At 38.6% G+C, this 19,217-nt stretch overlaps 1 pseudogene; it reads left to right on the forward strand.

Moving 5' to 3' along the window:
• The window catches only part of LOC139889613 (probable fructokinase-7), a 45,233-nt pseudogene extending 28,315 nt beyond the window's left edge, over positions 1 to 16,918 (forward strand).
• Positions 16,919 to 19,217: the final 2,299 nt, after the last annotated feature.

Genomic DNA, 19,217 nt, shown 5'->3' on the forward strand with positions numbered 1-19,217 from the left:
CTAAGTAAAAAATGAATAACTTAAGTTTGACCTATGTTTGACTATTTGACCAACTTGTGTAATATTATGCGGTTGTTGACTTGTGTTAACCATGTTGACTGTGTTTGACTTGCGTTTGACTTACATTTGACTTACTTTGACTTGCGTTGACTTTTGTTGACTTTTGCTAAATTTTGCTAAATTTATTAGTCGGACTTGAGCAATAGGACTATACTTACCCTATGGACCGACCTAGCTTATTAGACACTTATTTACCAACATATGTTCTCTAGGTTGAGGTCTACGGTTACTTGCATTCCAATTTTCGGTCACATCTCGGTGATTTATTTCTGAAGTTGTCAGGTGAGTTTCATTTGCTCCCTTTTTAATTGCTTTTGCAATATATATTTTTGGGCTGAGAATAGATGCACTTTATTATAAACGCAATGGATACAAGTACATACTAAATTCTACACCGAGTTTGAACCGAAAATCCCTTAGCTTTGGTAACTAGTAACTGCCGGTTATAAGAACTGGTAGGCGCGAGTAGTTATATATGGATCCATAGGGCTTGACATCCCCGTCTGTTCCAGGTATAGAAACCCCAGCCTGAACTATAAAACAGACGTATGCTATTTGAGGTTAGTACACGTTAGTTTGCGTGTATTGTACCTGTTGGTTGCATGTATGTTAAAACATGGGTACTTATTAGATATACATTAAAGTTTAGTTACCAGGGTGCTCAATCTTGTAGAATATTTTGATAAACGTTTGTGGATGAAACAACTGAAATCTTGTGATCCACCTTTATATACAGATTATGCGCAATATTAAAACTATGAACTCACCAACCTTTGTGTTGACACTTTTTAGCATGTTTATTCTCAGGTCTCTAGAAGTCTTCCGCTATTTGCTTATACGTTATACAAGCTATGTGCATGGAGTCATACATGCTTTATTAGAGAAAACTTTGCATTCACAAATTCATCACCATGTATCTTATTTTGACTGTATTGTCAACGGATGTATTATTGTAAACTATTATTTACGGTGATTGTCTATATGTAGAAATCATCATATGTCGAAAGCCTTGGATTTAGATATTCATTTATGGTGTGTCTTTTCAAAAGAATGCAATGTTTACAAAACGTATCATATAGAGGTCAATACCTCGCAATGAAACCGGTGAATAACGTGGTCACGGTTGCGTGCGTATTAAAAAATTAATAAGTTTAGACTCCAGAAACGCGTCATTTAGTTAATTTTTGGATTTTATATGATTTTTCAAAGTTTATACATGTTATGTTGTAACGACCCGTCAAAATCGCTATTGACGCAGCACGTAAATCATTGATTCCACAGTGAGGGTTTGACCTCTATATGATACGTTTTAATAAAATATTGCATTCATTAAAATAAGTGACTTTCTAAACATAGAAAGTTATAAACATATGGGCGAGTGCTTAGGTATAAGCAAAACCCCAAAATACATAAGTCTTTAATTTACAGGTTGACATCACAGTCCAATTATTTATTACACGACACAGTTTTATTTTGAATGCAATAAACTTTGTACAAAGCATGAGAGACTTCATGCAGGCAACAAGCACATCACAGCGGAAGCATTCTAAGAACACAAATGTTGGTGAGTTATAGATTTAATTGCTCGAGTCATAAGTATATAAAGATAGACCACAAGATTTCATCAAAACTTTATCAATAGATTCTACGTAACAGAGCACCCTGGTAACTAAACTTAACGCTATAAGGATAATTACCCCATTCGTTTTAATACACGCAAACCAACGTGTCATAAACTCAAATAACATACGTCCGTTAAAAGACTAGCGCTCTAGCTCGAACGGGGATGTCAAGCCCTATGGATCCATATACAATTATTCGCGCCCACCAGTCCATATCCTATGCACTGGCAGCTACTAGTTACCAAAGCTAAGGGATTTTCGGTTTAACTCAGTGTAGAAATTAGTATGTACTTGTGTCTTATTGCGTTTAAAATAAATTGCATGTATTCTCAGCCCAAAAATATTTAAAGTATTTAAAAAGGGAGACTATAAACTCACAGTTCAATATTGAGACTCAATATTGTAAGCAAATTGCGTAGACGTAATGATGGTAGACGACTGTATGGTTGGCCTTGGATTCACGAACAATACCCCGAACAATACCCAATATTTCCTTAGCTTAAAGCGGTTTGAAACCCGAATTAAAACACCCTCGAATATACTTTATTATTATTAAACTTAAAATTATAATTATAATTATAATTATAAATTTAAATTTAAATTACTAAAGAAGAAAAAAAAAAGGATGTGTTAATAGTGCTACTGTAGCAAATAGTGTTTACTGTAGCAAATAGTATTTTACTGTAGCAAAGTCGTTTTTACTGTAGCAAATAGTGTTTTACTTGTACATCTTATAATATATATATATATATATATATATATATATATATATATATATATATATATATATATATATATATATATATATATATATATATATATATATATATATATATATATATATATATATATATATATATATCGGGTCCTCGTCTAGCGTTCCAACGAACCCTAACTATCGGTATTTTGCTTTGTTTTAATTGTTTGACCTCACGGTCCATGATTTCAACAGGTTCTTCGATAAAATGGAGTTTATCATTGATTCGTATTTCGTCAAGAGGAATTACGACATCCTCTTCAGCTAAACATTTCTTTAAATTTGACACGTGAAATGTGTCATGAACACTACTAAGTTCTTGCGGTAGCTTTAATCGATAAGCAACTTGTGACGCCCCGTACTAAATCATCATGTACGGACCATCAACAACAGGATCATTACAAGGTTAAGTACTATATGCGTTTTCAAAACAGAGTTTACATTCATAAATAAAAGTGACGTCATAACATACGTCAATTGTTTTACAAATCAAAAGTATGCTTCGCTAAGTAGAAGCATTAAATAAGTGTACGTGACCATAATGGTCGTTACATAACATAAGTTCATAAGTAAAAAGTTTGAATGCAACATAAGTAGTCATGCGATAACAACTCTAGGCAGCGGGTTCTACAGCACGACTAGTAAGATAGCGGAAGCGACTTCAAGCACCTGAGAAAATACATGCTTAAAAAGGTCAACACAAAGGTTGGTGAGCTATAGTTTAAGTATAACAGTAATGTAAGTAGGCCACGAGATTTCAGTGCTACAACGAGCGTTTCAAAAGTATGTAAAAGTATATGCTTAACCATGGGCACCCGGTAACTAACTTAACGTTTAATGTACCCCCTTAAAGTGCACTTGGCAAGTGCGTATAACCTCGAAGTATTAAACACTCGTTAAATGCTAGCGCTACTAGCCCGAGTGGGGATGTCAAACCCTATGGATCCATATCTAAGATTCGCGTTCACGGTTCAAAAACCAATGATTAAACGTTACCGAGCTAAAGGGAATGTTTCTGCCGTTATATAACCCACACATATATATAAGTTTAAGTACTCGTGACTAGTATGTAAAACATAAAATCCGCATGTAATCTCAGTTCCCAAAAAGTTAAAGTAAAAAGGGAATGCTATAACTCACAATGATTAGACGTAACGGTAAGGTAGTAGTCGGGAAAGTGGTGTGCAAGTAACGGTCCAAACGTCCTCAACCTAAGTCAAATAGCACTAAGTCAATAAGTCGTCTCAAAAGGTTTACAAGTATGTAATTAAGGTCATAAGGGTCATCATCAATCATCATTAAACAAAAGGTAACAAGTAAGACGCGTTTATAAAAGTCGTTTAAAACAAAGGCTGACTTCGGTCAGTCACCACGGCCTCTACCCTTACTGAATTAAGGTGAGACCAGTGGTCATGGCTCCGTCTATGAGTCCCTTAAGTGTGGTAAAATTTACAGAAGCAAACTCGTCTTGGTTTGACCGTGGCGACGGTCTAAGTGCGAGTAGGTCAGAAATTTCTGCACAACGTTAAAGGACATGGTAACGATCGGAGGGCCATAAATCCTAAACCGTAACTCGGATTAAGACGAGTCCTATATGAAAAGTTATCTACTCGAAAAGTTCTATCTAAAAATCAAGGTTAGAACAGCCCAGGTCTACTGGTCTGTTCCAGAAATAGCTGAACAGAAACTTTTGGACAGAAACAGTGGGTTTTGGAGAGTTCCGGTTGTCTCGGTGCTTGATGTTCATCACGGTTCTCATTCTTGATGCGTATAGCTTCAAGTGTACAACTCGTTGATGTGTTAACATCATTTTGACCAAGGTTTGTCCATCATAACTCAAGTGCAAGTGTTGTAAGTGTTTGATGAACCAAGGTTACATGTAAGTTTATGAACAAGTTCATGAACACTAAGAAAGATCACAACCAAGTGTTGGATCCATGATACTTGCACCAAAGTGTAAGCTCTTGTTGGTTTCATGTCCTTGTTCAAATGTGTAGTAAGCAACTAACAATAAGAAATAAAGAATATGAATGATAAACCTAAACCAACCATGAAGGTGGTATTCTAGTAACATACAACAAACAAGAACACAAGTAACAACTATAAAGATTATAAACTTTAAATCTTTTGAAACAAAATATGTAGAACATAACTAGATAGATTATGTTCTTGAATGTTCTTGTTATAACAAGATAAAGATGAAGAAATCAAACTAGTAAGTTTGTTCTTGAAAGTTAGAAAGTAAGTAACATATAACTAGTAACTACATGTATTCAAACATTAAGTAAGAACAAGTAAACAAACAACAATTGATGATGATGTTTAAGGGTTGTATAAATTCAGTTTTAAGAAGAAAAGAAGAAAAGAAAAAGTCTTCAAGATTACTTACAAGAACAAAGAACTTGAGAGGAAAAGAGAGAAGAAAATTGCAAGTAAAGTGTATGTGTGTTTGAATGAGAGATACAAGGAATGAAGTAATGAATAAATGAAAGCATAAGACCTCTCTAAAGGCCTCCAATTTTCGGCCAGCTGCAGCAAAATAGGGGGAAGAGGTTTGTTTTGTGGTTACTAAGGTGTTAAAGCTTCAAAAGGTGGTTAATGAAGGGCCATGCATGGGGATAGCAAGTCAACTAGATTCCAAATGAACAAACTAACTAGTTAACCCACAAACTAATACTTACAAGTGCTAACATGGGCTAGTTAATCCATAATATAAGTAGGGTGGGCTTACACTAGTCCATTAACACTTAAAAGGCCCAAGTTGCAAGTAGTTAGCAAGTAATCCAATAAAAGTCCATCTTAAGCCCAAGTAACTAACTAAAAGCTTTAGTTAATTAAAATGATTAATAAAACTAATCATGAATGTAAATAATATCTTAAAATATTATTCGTGCAAGTTCCGGGTGTCACAAAGACGTTTCGGGCATTTAAAGTTCAAGTACGGGCAATTAAAGCAACATGTAAATGTAATAACATACATTCGTTTAATCAAGCGTATTAATAATAATAATTATTAATAAATAACGTTGGAAAAACCAGGGTCGTTACATTACCCACCTGTTAAAGAAAATTTCGTCCCGAAATTTAAGCTGAAGTAGATGGAGGAGTCGGGAAAAGATGAGGATATTTCCGCATCATTTGATCCTCTCGCTCCCAAGTAAACTCAGGTCCTCGTTTGGCATTCCATCGTACTCGTACAATCGGAATCTTGTTGCGTTTCAAAGTTTTGATCTCACGATCCATAATCTCAACAGGTTCCTCCACAAAGTGGAGTTTGTCATCAATAGTAAGTTCTTCCAAAGGTATGATGAGTTCGGGTGCAGCAAGACACTTCTTCAAGTTTGACACATGGAAGGTAGGATGAACTGAGCTCAATTGTGCTGGTAGATCCAAACGGTATGCAACTGGTCCAACACGTTCCAAGATCTCGAATGGACCAATGTATCGTGGGTTCAACTTTCCACGTTTTCCAAAACGGATCACACCTTTCCAAGGTGCAACCTTCAACATTACACGATCACCAACCTTAAATTCAAAGTCTTTCCGTTTAAGATCGGCATAGCTCTTTTGGCGATCACGGGCAGTCTTAAGTCTAGCTTGAATCTGAGCAATCTTCTCCGTCGTTTCGTGGACTACCTCGGGTCCGGTGATTTGCTTTTCGCCTACTTCGGCCCAACAAATAGGAGATCGGCACTTACGACCATACAATGCTTCAAAAGGTGCAGCATTAATGCTAGAGTGATAACTGTTGTTGTACGAGAATTCGGCGAGTGGCAAATGCCTTTCCCAGGCCTTTCCAAAATCAATGACACATGCACGCAGCATGTCCTCCAAGGTCTGAATCGTTCGTTCACTTTGTCCGTCAGTCTGAGGATGATAAGCAGTACTCATGTCAAGACGAGTTCCCATGGCTTCTTGCAAAGAACGCCAAAATCTGGAAGCAAAACGGGGATCGCGATCGGAGATGATTGATAAAGGTACACCATGACGAGATACAACCTCTTTGATGTACAGCTGAGCAAGTCTTTCCATTGTATCAGTTTCCTTCATCGCTAGGAAGTGTGCAGATTTGGTAAGGCGGTCAACAATAACCCAAATAGTATCGCATCCGCCCACCGTCTTCGGCAGCTTAGTAATGAAATCCATTGTGATCCTTTCCCACTTCCATTGTGGGATTTCCGGCTGTTGAAGTAACCCAGAAGGTCTCTGATGCTCGGCTTTAACCTTCGAGCAAGTCAAACACTTACCAACATAAGTCGCAACGTCCTTCTTAAGATTCGGCCACCAATACTGTTCTTTAAGGTCGTGGTACATCTTACCTGCACCGGGGTGAATCGAATATCTCGATTTGTGTGCTTCATCAAGTATCAGGCTTCGTAGATCTCCATAGTAAGGTACCCAAATTCTTCCGGCATAACATCGGAGTCCAGACTCTCTAACCTCGAATCGAGAGACAAGTATGTTCAAATGCTCGTGAGATATGTTCTCCTCCTTGAGAGCCTCAACTTGGGCTACTCTGATCTGGTTGTTGAGGTTCGAATGGATGGTGATGTTCAGAGCCCTAACACGGAGAGGTGCCGTCCTCTCCTTTCGGCTTAAAGCGTCAGCTACAACATTGGCCTTGCCAGGGTGATAACGGAGTTCACAATCGTAGTCGTTGAGCGTCTCGATCCATCGACGCTGTCTCATATTCAATTGCTTCTGATCGAAGATGTGCTGGAGACTCTTGTGATCGGTGAAGATAGTGCTCTTAGTTCCATACAAATAATGTCTCCACAATTTGAGTGCAAAGACAACGGCTCCAAGTTCAAGATCATGTGTAGTGTAGTTCCGCTCGTGAATCTTCAATTGGCGGGAGGCATAGGCAATAACCTTTGATCGTTGCATCAGTACACAACCAAAACCACTCTTCGATGCATCGCAATAAACAACAAAGTCGTCACTGCCTTCAGGAAGTGATAGGATAGGTGCGGAGGTTAACTTCTTCTTCAAAGTTTGGAATGCTGATTCGTGTGTGGGTTCCCAAATGAACTTCTTGCCCTTGTGAGTCAGTGCGGTCAAAGGACGCGCAATCAGAGAAAATCCTTCGATAAACCTTCGATAATAACCGGCGAGACCTAGAAATTGGCGAATATGCGTTGGAGTAGTGGGGGTCTCCCACTTGCTGATGGCTTCAATCTTGGCGGGATCAACTTTGATACCCTGGTCGCTCACAACATGACCCAAAAACTGTACTTCCTTCAACCAAAATTCGCACTTGGAGAATTTGGCGTAAAGTTGCTCTTGTCTTAAGAGTTCAAGCACTAGCCGAAGGTGTTGCTCATGTTCTTCTTCACTCTTAGAGTAGATGAGGATATCATCTATGAAGACGATAACAAACTTATCCAAGTAAGGCTTGCAGACACGATTCATGAGATCCATGAACACGGCAGGTGCATTTGTCAAACCGAATGGCATCACGAGGAACTCATAATGACCATAACGGGTCCTGAATGCAGTTTTCATCACGTCACTTTCCTTCACCCTCAGCTGGTGATATCCGGATCGCAAATCGATCTTTGAATAAACGCTCGATCCTTGCAGTTGATCAAAAAGATCATCAATTCGTGGAAGAGGATATCGATTCTTGATAGTCAATTTGTTGAGTTCACGGTAGTCGATACACATACGGAAGGATCCATCCTTCTTCTTTACAAACAACACAGGTGCGCCCCAAGGCGAGAAGCTTGGTTGGATAAACCCTCGATCTAATAGTTCTTGTAGTTGACTCTGTAATTCTTGCATCTCGGAAGGTGCGAGTCTATAAGGTGCGCGAGCTACAGGTGCAGCTCCTGGCACTAAGTCAATCTGAAACTCTACTGCCCTCGGTGGCGGTAATCCAGGCAGTTCTTCGGGAAAGACATCGGAAAACTCGTTCACAATACGCACATCGTTCACGTTCTTCACCTCAGTTTCTACCGCTTTCACATGTGCTAGGACAGCAAAGCGTCCCTTCTTCATAATCTTTTGTGCTTTCACGCAACTAATGAGGTTCAACTTCGAGGTACATCTCTCTCCATAGATAACCAGTGGTTCGCCATCTCCTTGTGGTATGCGAAGTGCTTTATCTCCACAGATAACATCGGCCTTTATCTTGCTCAACCAATCCATACCGACGATCACGTCAAAACTTCCCAGTTTGATAGGTATCAAATCAATTTCGAAATCTGCACCAGCTATGTTGATAATAGCTCCACGACTAATATGGTCAACCTTTTCAAGTTTTCCATTGGCGACCTCGACAAGCATACTTTCCTTCAAAGGAACTAACGACCAATCTAACTTATCACAAAAATGTCTACACACATAGCTCCTATCGGCACCAGTATCAAATAGGACAGAAGCTAAAAGATTGTTGATCTTGAATATACCTGTCACCAAGTCGGGGTTGTCGCGAGCGTCTCTTGCATTAACATTGAAGGCTCTAGCACGTGGTGGTCCGCCATCCTTACGCTTGTTAGGACACTCGTTTCTGAAATGGCCCGTCTTTCCACATTCATAACACTTCTTAGGCCCATTGTTGTTGTGGTTTGGCTTCACATTCAAAGTGGTAACCTTGCAATCCTTGCCAACATGTCCAGATCGTTGGCACTTCTCACAGATAACATTGCAATACCCAGTGTGGTGCTTGTAGCACCTATTGCATTGTGGTAAGGTTCCTTTGTAGTTCGGATTGGTGCGGTTGTTGTTGTTGGGGTTGGTGTTGTTGTTGTGTATGTTGTTGTTTTGCCTGAACCCTTCATGTCGTTTTGCCGGGTTTTGATCATAGTTCCTACCCCTGTTGTTGTTGTGGTTGTTGTCCCATTTCCTCTTTTCACCACTAACAGTTTCAAACTTAGCCTTCTCCGGCTCGTCAAGGATGATTTGATTCAAGAGAGTATGCGCCATGCGCATTGCTTCGGGAACGCTTGGTGGCTTGGATGAGGTAACATTACCCTTGATGGACTTAGGAAGTCCCGAGAAGTATTTCTCCAAACGCTTAAATTCGGGGGTGACCATGGTTGGACACATAAGAGCCAATTCCAAAAACCTACGGTTGTAGCTGTTAAGGTCGTTCCCTACGGTCTTCAATTGCATAAATTCGATTTCCATCTTTTGAATCTCGGTTCTCGGACAGTATTCCTCGATCATAGCACATTTAAATTCTTCCCAAGGCGTAGCATACGCCTCATCAATTCCTTTCGCTTGGGCCATGGTATTCCACCATGTGAGCGCGCCATCAGACAGCGTGCAAGATGCAAATTTCGTTTTGTTAGCCTCAGAACAATTGCTAACCCTGAATACCGATTCCAACTTTTCGAACCATCTGGTGAGACCGACGGGTCCCTCAGTGCCACTGAAGTAGTGTGGCTTGCAGTTTTGGAATTCCTTGTAAGTACACCCATCTCGGACGACAGGTGGATTGACAGGCGGTGGTGGTGGAACTTGGGGTTGTCTTTCAGCTAGTGCAGCAGCGACTCGCTCGTTAATCATTTCCTCTATTTGTGCCGCGGTGGGGATAGATCTCCCGTTGGCCATGATGTTCTATACAAACATTTTGACTCAAGTCAAAATCCATTATGCAAATAATAATAATATAGTATATAACAACCAACATGAAAACAGCACAACACATGTTGATTAAGTAGTGCAAGCATATATAGGTACCACAAAACCATGAGATGATAACGTAAATAGAACACTTGCGCAAGAAGTAAGCAACACAAATTCCATTCATTAATGATAATAAGTTCATACATTACAATAAGTTCGTACATTACATAAGTGAAATATGAAATTACAAAAGAGATTACAATACAGAATCTAGTACAAAGTCCTACGGCGATGGTGGGTACAAGATGTCCAAAACATGAGTCATCTGCTCCTCGAGCTCAGTAACTCGAGTCTGGAGAATCTCAATCTCCCGCCTCATTTCCTCATTAGAGGAAGATGGTGGGGCAGGTGGTGCTGGCGGTGCAGGTGGAGCTGGTGGTGCAGGTGGAGCTGGTGGTGCAGGTGGAGCTGGTGGTGCTGAAGTGGATGGTCCGGCTCTGGGTGGGGACGGTAATATCAGTGGGTCGGCGGGGTACGGCACCAGCCGTTTACGAGCAGTGATCCTACGACGCCGACCATAAGCGTCAGTGACAGTACGACCAGGAATTATGCCAGCGAAGCGATACCGCTTCTTCGGCGGGGTAGAAGGTGCCTGAATCGGTCGGTCAGCGGGATCCTCCTCATCACTGGAGTCGTCAGATGAGGTGTCGTCTGAAGAAGCATCGGTGGAAGAACCGTCGTCTGAATCATGCGGTGGTGGCGCGGGTGGCTCAACATATCCGAAAGCGGCCAACATCTGTCGGTGTCGGCCTGGCGTAATCACGGCTAAGCGGCCGTCGGCAGTGCGTCGGCAAGGTGTGCGAAAGTGATTACGGAAGGGTCCTTCCCCGAACTCCGGGGGAATCTCCATGCCACCAATGCGAGCCAGTTGCCTCAGGGGTCTGGAAGAAGACGCCGGAATAGGCACACTAGAGCTAGCTCCAGAACTAGAGGCGCCGGGGTCGCCAGTGGGTGTCGGGGCCGGAATGTCAGCAGCAGCAGCAGCAGCAGCAACAGGTGCAGCAGTGGGAGGAACAACGGGGCCTGAGCCGCTCGGGATGTCAGTAGGTGGAACGTCCGACATCTGAACAAGGAAAAATAAATTTTCCATGTCAGTATGTCATAAAGCAAGCAAATAATAGGCCAACAGTTTAAATCATGTATAACAATAAGTAGCATGGCAATATCAGTAATCGTACGAAACTAGCATGCAATCGAAAGCAAGTAATAGCATGCAGTAGTGAAATCACGTAGTAGCATACGGCATATAGCAGTAACAGTAAGCAGCAGCATGCAGTAAGTTTAGCGGAAACAAGTAAACTAACAAGTTGTAGATTAGCCCTATTAGTGAATCCTACTCGGGTCGGTCTTAGACTCACTAATGCATCCTAATTCCCTACAACCAATGCTCTGATACCAAATGTGACGCCCCGTACTAAATCATCATGTACGGACCATCAACAACAGGATCATTACAAGGTTAAGTACTATATGCGTTTTCAAAACAGAGTTTACATTCATAAATAAAAGTGACGTCATAACATACGTCAATTGTTTTACAAATCAAAAGTATGCTTCGCTAAGTAGAAGCATTAAATAAGTGTACGTGACCATAATGGTCGTTACATAACATAAGTTCATAAGTAAAAAGTTTGAATGCAACATAAGTAGTCATGCGATAACAACTCTAGGCAGCGGGTTCTACAGCACGACTAGTAAGATAGCGGAAGCGACTTCAAGCACCTGAGAAAATACATGCTTAAAAAGGTCAACACAAAGGTTGGTGAGCTATAGTTTAAGTATAACAGTAATGTAAGTAGGCCACGAGATTTCAGTGCTACAACGAGCGTTTCAAAAGTATGTAAAAGTATATGCTTAACCATGGGCACCCGGTAACTAACTTAACGTTTAATGTACCCCCTTAAAGTGCACTTGGCAAGTGCGTATAACCTCGAAGTATTAAACACTCGTTAAATGCTAGCGCTACTAGCCCGAGTGGGGATGTCAAACCCTATGGATCCATATCTAAGATTCGCGTTCACGGTTCAAAAACCAATGATTAAACGTTACCGAGCTAAAGGGAATGTTTCTGCCGTTATATAACCCACACATATATATAAGTTTAAGTACTCGTGACTAGTATGTAAAACATAAAATCCGCATGTAATCTCAGTTCCCAAAAAGTTAAAGTAAAAAGGGAATGCTATAACTCACAATGATTAGACGTAACGGTAAGGTAGTAGTCGGGAAAGTGGTGTGCAAGTAACGGTCCAAACGTCCTCAACCTAAGTCAAATAGCACTAAGTCAATAAGTCGTCTCAAAAGGTTTACAAGTATGTAATTAAGGTCATAAGGGTCATCATCAATCATCATTAAACAAAAGGTAACAAGTAAGACGCGTTTATAAAAGTCGTTTAAAACAAAGGCTGACTTCGGTCAGTCACCACGGCCTCTACCCTTACTGAATTAAGGTGAGACCAGTGGTCATGGCTCCGTCTATGAGTCCCTTAAGTGTGGTAAAATTTACAGAAGCAAACTCGTCTTGGTTTGACCGTGGCGACGGTCTAAGTGCGAGTAGGTCAGAAATTTCTGCACAACGTTAAAGGACATGGTAACGATCGGAGGGCCATAAATCCTAAACCGTAACTCGGATTAAGACGAGTCCTATATGAAAAGTTATCTACTCGAAAAGTTCTATCTAAAAATCAAGGTTAGAACAGCCCAGGTCTACTGGTCTGTTCCAGAAATAGCTGAACAGAAACTTTTGGACAGAAACAGTGGGTTTTGGAGAGTTCCGGTTGTCTCGGTGCTTGATGTTCATCACGGTTCTCATTCTTGATGCGTATAGCTTCAAGTGTACAACTCGTTGATGTGTTAACATCATTTTGACCAAGGTTTGTCCATCATAACTCAAGTGCAAGTGTTGTAAGTGTTTGATGAACCAAGGTTACATGTAAGTTTATGAACAAGTTCATGAACACTAAGAAAGATCACAACCAAGTGTTGGATCCATGATACTTGCACCAAAGTGTAAGCTCTTGTTGGTTTCATGTCCTTGTTCAAATGTGTAGTAAGCAACTAACAATAAGAAATAAAGAATATGAATGATAAACCTAAACCAACCATGAAGGTGGTATTCTAGTAACATACAACAAACAAGAACACAAGTAACAACTATAAAGATTATAAACTTTAAATCTTTTGAAACAAAATATGTAGAACATAACTAGATAGATTATGTTCTTGAATGTTCTTGTTATAACAAGATAAAGATGAAGAAATCAAACTAGTAAGTTTGTTCTTGAAAGTTAGAAAGTAAGTAACATATAACTAGTAACTACATGTATTCAAACATTAAGTAAGAACAAGTAAACAAACAACAATTGATGATGATGTTTAAGGGTTGTATAAATTCAGTTTTAAGAAGAAAAGAAGAAAAGAAAAAGTCTTCAAGATTACTTACAAGAACAAAGAACTTGAGAGGAAAAGAGAGAAGAAAATTGCAAGTAAAGTGTATGTGTGTTTGAATGAGAGATACAAGGAATGAAGTAATGAATAAATGAAAGCATAAGACCTCTCTAAAGGCCTCCAATTTTCGGCCAGCTGCAGCAAAATAGGGGGAAGAGGTTTGTTTTGTGGTTACTAAGGTGTTAAAGCTTCAAAAGGTGGTTAATGAAGGGCCATGCATGGGGATAGCAAGTCAACTAGATTCCAAATGAACAAACTAACTAGTTAACCCACAAACTAATACTTACAAGTGCTAACATGGGCTAGTTAATCCATAATATAAGTAGGGTGGGCTTACACTAGTCCATTAACACTTAAAAGGCCCAAGTTGCAAGTAGTTAGCAAGTAATCCAATAAAAGTCCATCTTAAGCCCAAGTAACTAACTAAAAGCTTTAGTTAATTAAAATGATTAATAAAACTAATCATGAATGTAAATAATATCTTAAAATATTATTCGTGCAAGTTCCGGGTGTCACAAAGACGTTTCGGGCATTTAAAGTTCAAGTACGGGCAATTAAAGCAACATGTAAATGTAATAACATACATTCGTTTAATCAAGCGTATTAATAATAATAATTATTAATAAATAACGTTGGAAAAACCAGGGTCGTTACACAACTGCTCCAATTCTTTCGGTGATTTCAAAGGGTCCTACGTACCTAGGACTTAGCTTTCCTCGTTTACCGAATCGTACAACGCCTTTCCAGGGTGACACTTTCAACATGACTTTGTCGCCCACTTGAAATTCTAGCGGTTTTCTTCTTACATCAGCATAACTCTTTTGGCGACTCATGGTGGTTTTCAATCGATGTTGTATTTGAATGATCTTTTTGGTGGTTTCATGAATAATTTCTGGTCCAGTAAGTTGTCTTTCTCCTACTTCACTCCAACAGATAAAAGATCTGCACTTTCTACCGTAAAGTGCTTCAAATGGCGCTGCGTTGATGCTCGTATGATAGCTGTTATTGTATGAAAATTCTGCCAACGGTAAGTGTCGATCCCAACTGGTTCCAAAGTCAATCACGCATGCCCATAACATGTCTTCAAATGTTTATATTGTTCTTTCACTTTGACCATCTGTCTGTGGGTGATAAGCGGTGATCATATCTAATCGAGTTCCCAATGCTTTTTGTAATGACTGCCAAAAACGTGATGTGAATCGGGTGTCGCGATCAGATATGATGGAGATGGGTACACCATGTCTGAAAACTACTTCCTTCAAATATACAATTATTCGCGCCCACCAGTCCATATCCTATGTACTGGCAGCTACTAGTTACCAAAGCTAAGGGATTTTCGGTTTAACTCAGTGTAGAATTTAGTATGTACTTGTGTCTTATTGCTTTTAAAATAAATTGCATGTATTCTCAGGCCAAAAATATGTAAAGTATTTAAAAAGGGAGACTATAAACTCACAGTTCAATATTGAGACTCAATATTGTAGGCAAATTGCGTAGACGTAATGATGGTAGACGACTGTATGGTTGGCCTTGGATTCAAGAACAATACCCCGAACAATACCCAATATTTTCTTAGCTTAAAGCGGTTTGAAACCCGAATTAAAACACCCTCGAATATACTTTATTATTATTAAACTTAAAATTATAATTATAATTATAATTATAAATTTAAATTTAAATTACTAAAGAAGAAAAAAAAAGGATGTGTTACTTCGTCGAGCAAAACTGACCTTTTATAGTACTTTTTCATTTACTGTAGCTCATGCGATCGCATGAATTTTCAGTGTTTTTGCCATACGATCGCATTGCCGTCTTATCCGTTTTTGTTTGCTAGTTCGTCGACATCAAATAGTGTACTGTAGCAATAGTGTTTTTACTGTAGCAAATAGTGTGTGTACTGTAGCAAATAGTGTTTACTGTAGCAAAGTTGTTTTCATTGTAGCAATTCACTGTAGCAAAGTTGTTTTCACTGTAGCTACTGTAGCAAAGTCATTTTCACTGTAGCAAATGGTGTTTTACTGTAGCAAAGTCATTTTTACTGTAGCAAATAGTGTTTTACTTGTACATATATATATATATATATATATATATATATATATATATATATATATATATATATATACCGGTTTACATAATTTTAAATCATATAGAGAATTGGTTTAAATTAGTCGAAATTTTCCGGGTCATCACAGCAGTACTAGTTGCTCTTTATTAAAATTGTCATCCAAGGGGGAGTGTTGTGATAAAGTAAATATGGATGATAGCTACTCCTAATTATAAGTCAAATAATGCACTGTAAATCATGTATTATAAATACCCCATCAAATGTAATCATGTAACTTGCTTGAATGATATATATATTTCATATATACTCTCTCTCTCTCTCTCTCTCTCTCTCTCTCTCTCTTTATATCTTCTAATAATTATCAATAGTCCACAGTCAAAAACCACATCACTAAAGGTAGTTATAAGCCTACTGAATTATAACACGTCACTAAATGTAGTTATAAGCCTACTGAATTATAACACGTCACTAAAGGTAGTTATAAGCCTACTGAATTATAACATTTTTATAATTATATATGAGTAAATTATCATTATACCAATAGTCTTTGTGGTTTACATGAAATTACATCAACCGTCCTTATCTTTTGAAATTTACAGCGCTCGTCCCTCTCGCATTAATGAAAATCTTTTAAAAATTACAGCGCTCGTCCCTCTCGTATTAATGAAATTACATCAATAGTCCTTATCTTTCAAAAATTACACCAATCGTCCCTGACTTATATAAAAGTATACGTTGATGGTCGTTGATGATCGTTGATGGTCCCTGACTTTTTCAAAATGTACATTAATAGGAGGGATCATCAACGTACACTTATTGGTAAGTCATGGATGATCAGTGTAATTTTCAAAAGATTAGGACGATCGGTGTAATTTCATGAAAATTAGAGGGACTATCGCTATAATTTTTTCAAAAGATAAGGACGGTTGGTGTAATTTCATGTAAACCACTAAGGACTATTGGTATGATTTACTCTAGTTATATTTTAAACTATTATCACTTAAATCTTTTAAATGAAAGCAGGATTTTGAAAAAAAATACAAACTCTTAGAACTTTGGTCTTGTAATCGATTCTCATTAGTTGTCGTCGGGGTTCATTTTTCGTCAAGGAAATGTGATCCATAAAACGATCAATTCATATATATTCATGAGTTCAGTTTATTCATATCTATCGATGAATTCAAAATATAAACTTTAATGTAGGACGAGACTAAACTAAGAGAAGCCCTTCTTTCTGCAAACGCGTGTGGGGGCATAACCGTAACCAAGAAAGGAGCGATTCCCGCCATGCCCACTAGAGACGAAGTCCACAAAATCTTGAAACGTGACAGCTGATAAACGAGTCGGTGTTAATAAAACCATTAAAACGAGCTCTTTTTTCTCCGGGGAAAAGGTTATTTGAATCTAAGTCTTCATTGTACAAGTCGTATCTGCATTAGAAATATAATATAGCAGTTTAAGTTGTACACCAAAAGGAGGTGTTTTGGTGTTTGTATGACCATTTGTACTTTGTACAAGCAATATAAAAACACTGTAGGTAAGTAAAAAAACGTCAAGTTTTCATGATGTGTTTGGTCCATTTGTAGCCAACCGTTGACTGGGAAAAAATGTATGCAATAAGTTTAAACAATGTTTATGGGAATATATACAATCTTTGCAATAGTTTCATGCCATAAATGTGTAACGTTTTTTATTTAGTAATGGTAGTTTTTTTGGGGGCCTTTTTGATCACACTTGTATGAAAACTGCATGCAAGTTGTTGCCATTTAGCAATGTTGATGACCCACTTGTATATGAAGGTGTAATGTGGCATGTTTTATTAATTATATATTCATTGTGGTTTTATATAAATAGATTGAAAAGATTGATTTTGAATTGAAAATTTGGCGCCTGGATACAGAGGATCTCAGTTGATGAATGTATGGATTGGTTTATGTACTGTTCACTTGCTGGGTATCATTTATCAATCTATCAGTCTATTTGTCATCAACTCATCATTACACTTTTTGTGTGGATCTACATTAAGTTTTATAATTTCACCTTTTATAGTTAATGCCTTTTTGTTTGCATGGCAAGATGAACGGGTCAAGTATATTGGATAATTGATTAAATTGAATCTCACTATTTTTTTTTTTAACAGTAGTACGGGATCACTCAGGGGACTTAATCACCAAAGCGTTCATCTCCTACAGTTGAATAACACGCCTCCAACTGCTTCCAAGGAGAAAACTCGGCCCAATCCGAGGGCATGGGCAGTAAAACCCCACTCCCCCACTGCCCATGCAACGCGATGTGCGAAATGCACCCTTGGGTGAAATTCAAGGGTAAAGGAGCAACTTTGTGTGCAATGTTGCACCCCACGGGAGTCGAACTCCTGACCTCTCGTTAAGAGAGGCAGACCACTACCACATGAGCTACAACACAAGGTTGAATCTCACTACTTTTTAAATGTTTTTTTAAATCATTCGTGTATGAATAATGGCGTGTACCTCAGGTTGGAGGTTCAAGTCCTGACAACCCATATCCGCAATCGTTAAGTGAGTCACGTCTTATCTACATTATGAAATTGGTAGCCGATTGTGAACTTTTGAAATGTTATTATTTGTTTGTGTATGAATGAACATAAATGAGCAATGTTAGCAGTCTAAAATATGAGCCTAAATATGTGCTTAATGAAGTGTAGTTTTATCACCACCGATGAGCTTTTACATATGCACCAATTTTATATGATACAATTTTGTAAAATGTGTACGTCGTATTTAATACAATGTATATATAATATTCAAGGGTGGTCAAACTGCCTTTCAACATTAAGATCGATGAGTCTCTTCAATCACTCAATGGCAGACTTAATGTTCGAACCTTTGAGTTTTGAGAATTGAATAACAATGAAGATCGCAGAATTGAAATGAACACACACATTTCATTACACACAGTTAATCACAACAGAAAGCTACAAAGCTCAATTAAATAGCCCTAACCCTAACGGATTAACAAATTGCTAATGACATATTAACAGAATATTTACATAAAGAACCCTGTAAGAATCAACTATTTACACTTTGACCCCCTATACTTTGATACTCCCCCTCAAGATGAGAGTGCACAGACAATGAAACTCCCAACTTGGACAACAGTTTATTATGCTGATCTGTTGACACAACTTTGGTAAACACATCAGCCAACTGAGATGTGGTATGCACATATTGAGTATTAACAGCTCCAGACTTCACTTGATCTCTAACATAGTGGCAATCCACTTCAATGTGCTTAGTCCTAGCATGGAAAACAGGATTGGCAGCAATATGAATTGCAGCCTGGTTATCACAGTACAGGTCAACAGGGCCTAAATCATCAAGCCCCAAATCTTTTAACAATGTAACCAACCAAGTTATCTCACAACAAGTTAAGGCCATTGCCCTGTACTCAGCTTCTGCTGAAGACCTAGAAACCACACCTTGTTTCTTAGATTTCCAGGAAATAGGAGAATCACCAAGTAATATGTAGTAATCAGTAGTTGACCTTCTAGACATTGGACAACTTGCCCAATCAGAATCACAATAGGCTTTAAGTTGAACTGCAGATTGACTGGCCAGAAGAATACCTTGAGTAGGAGCTAAAAGCAAGTATCTAA

The sequence above is a fragment of the Rutidosis leptorrhynchoides genome, chromosome 2 (assembly GCF_046630445.1).
Source record: "Rutidosis leptorrhynchoides isolate AG116_Rl617_1_P2 chromosome 2, CSIRO_AGI_Rlap_v1, whole genome shotgun sequence".
NCBI lineage: Eukaryota > Viridiplantae > Streptophyta > Magnoliopsida > Asterales > Asteraceae > Rutidosis > Rutidosis leptorrhynchoides.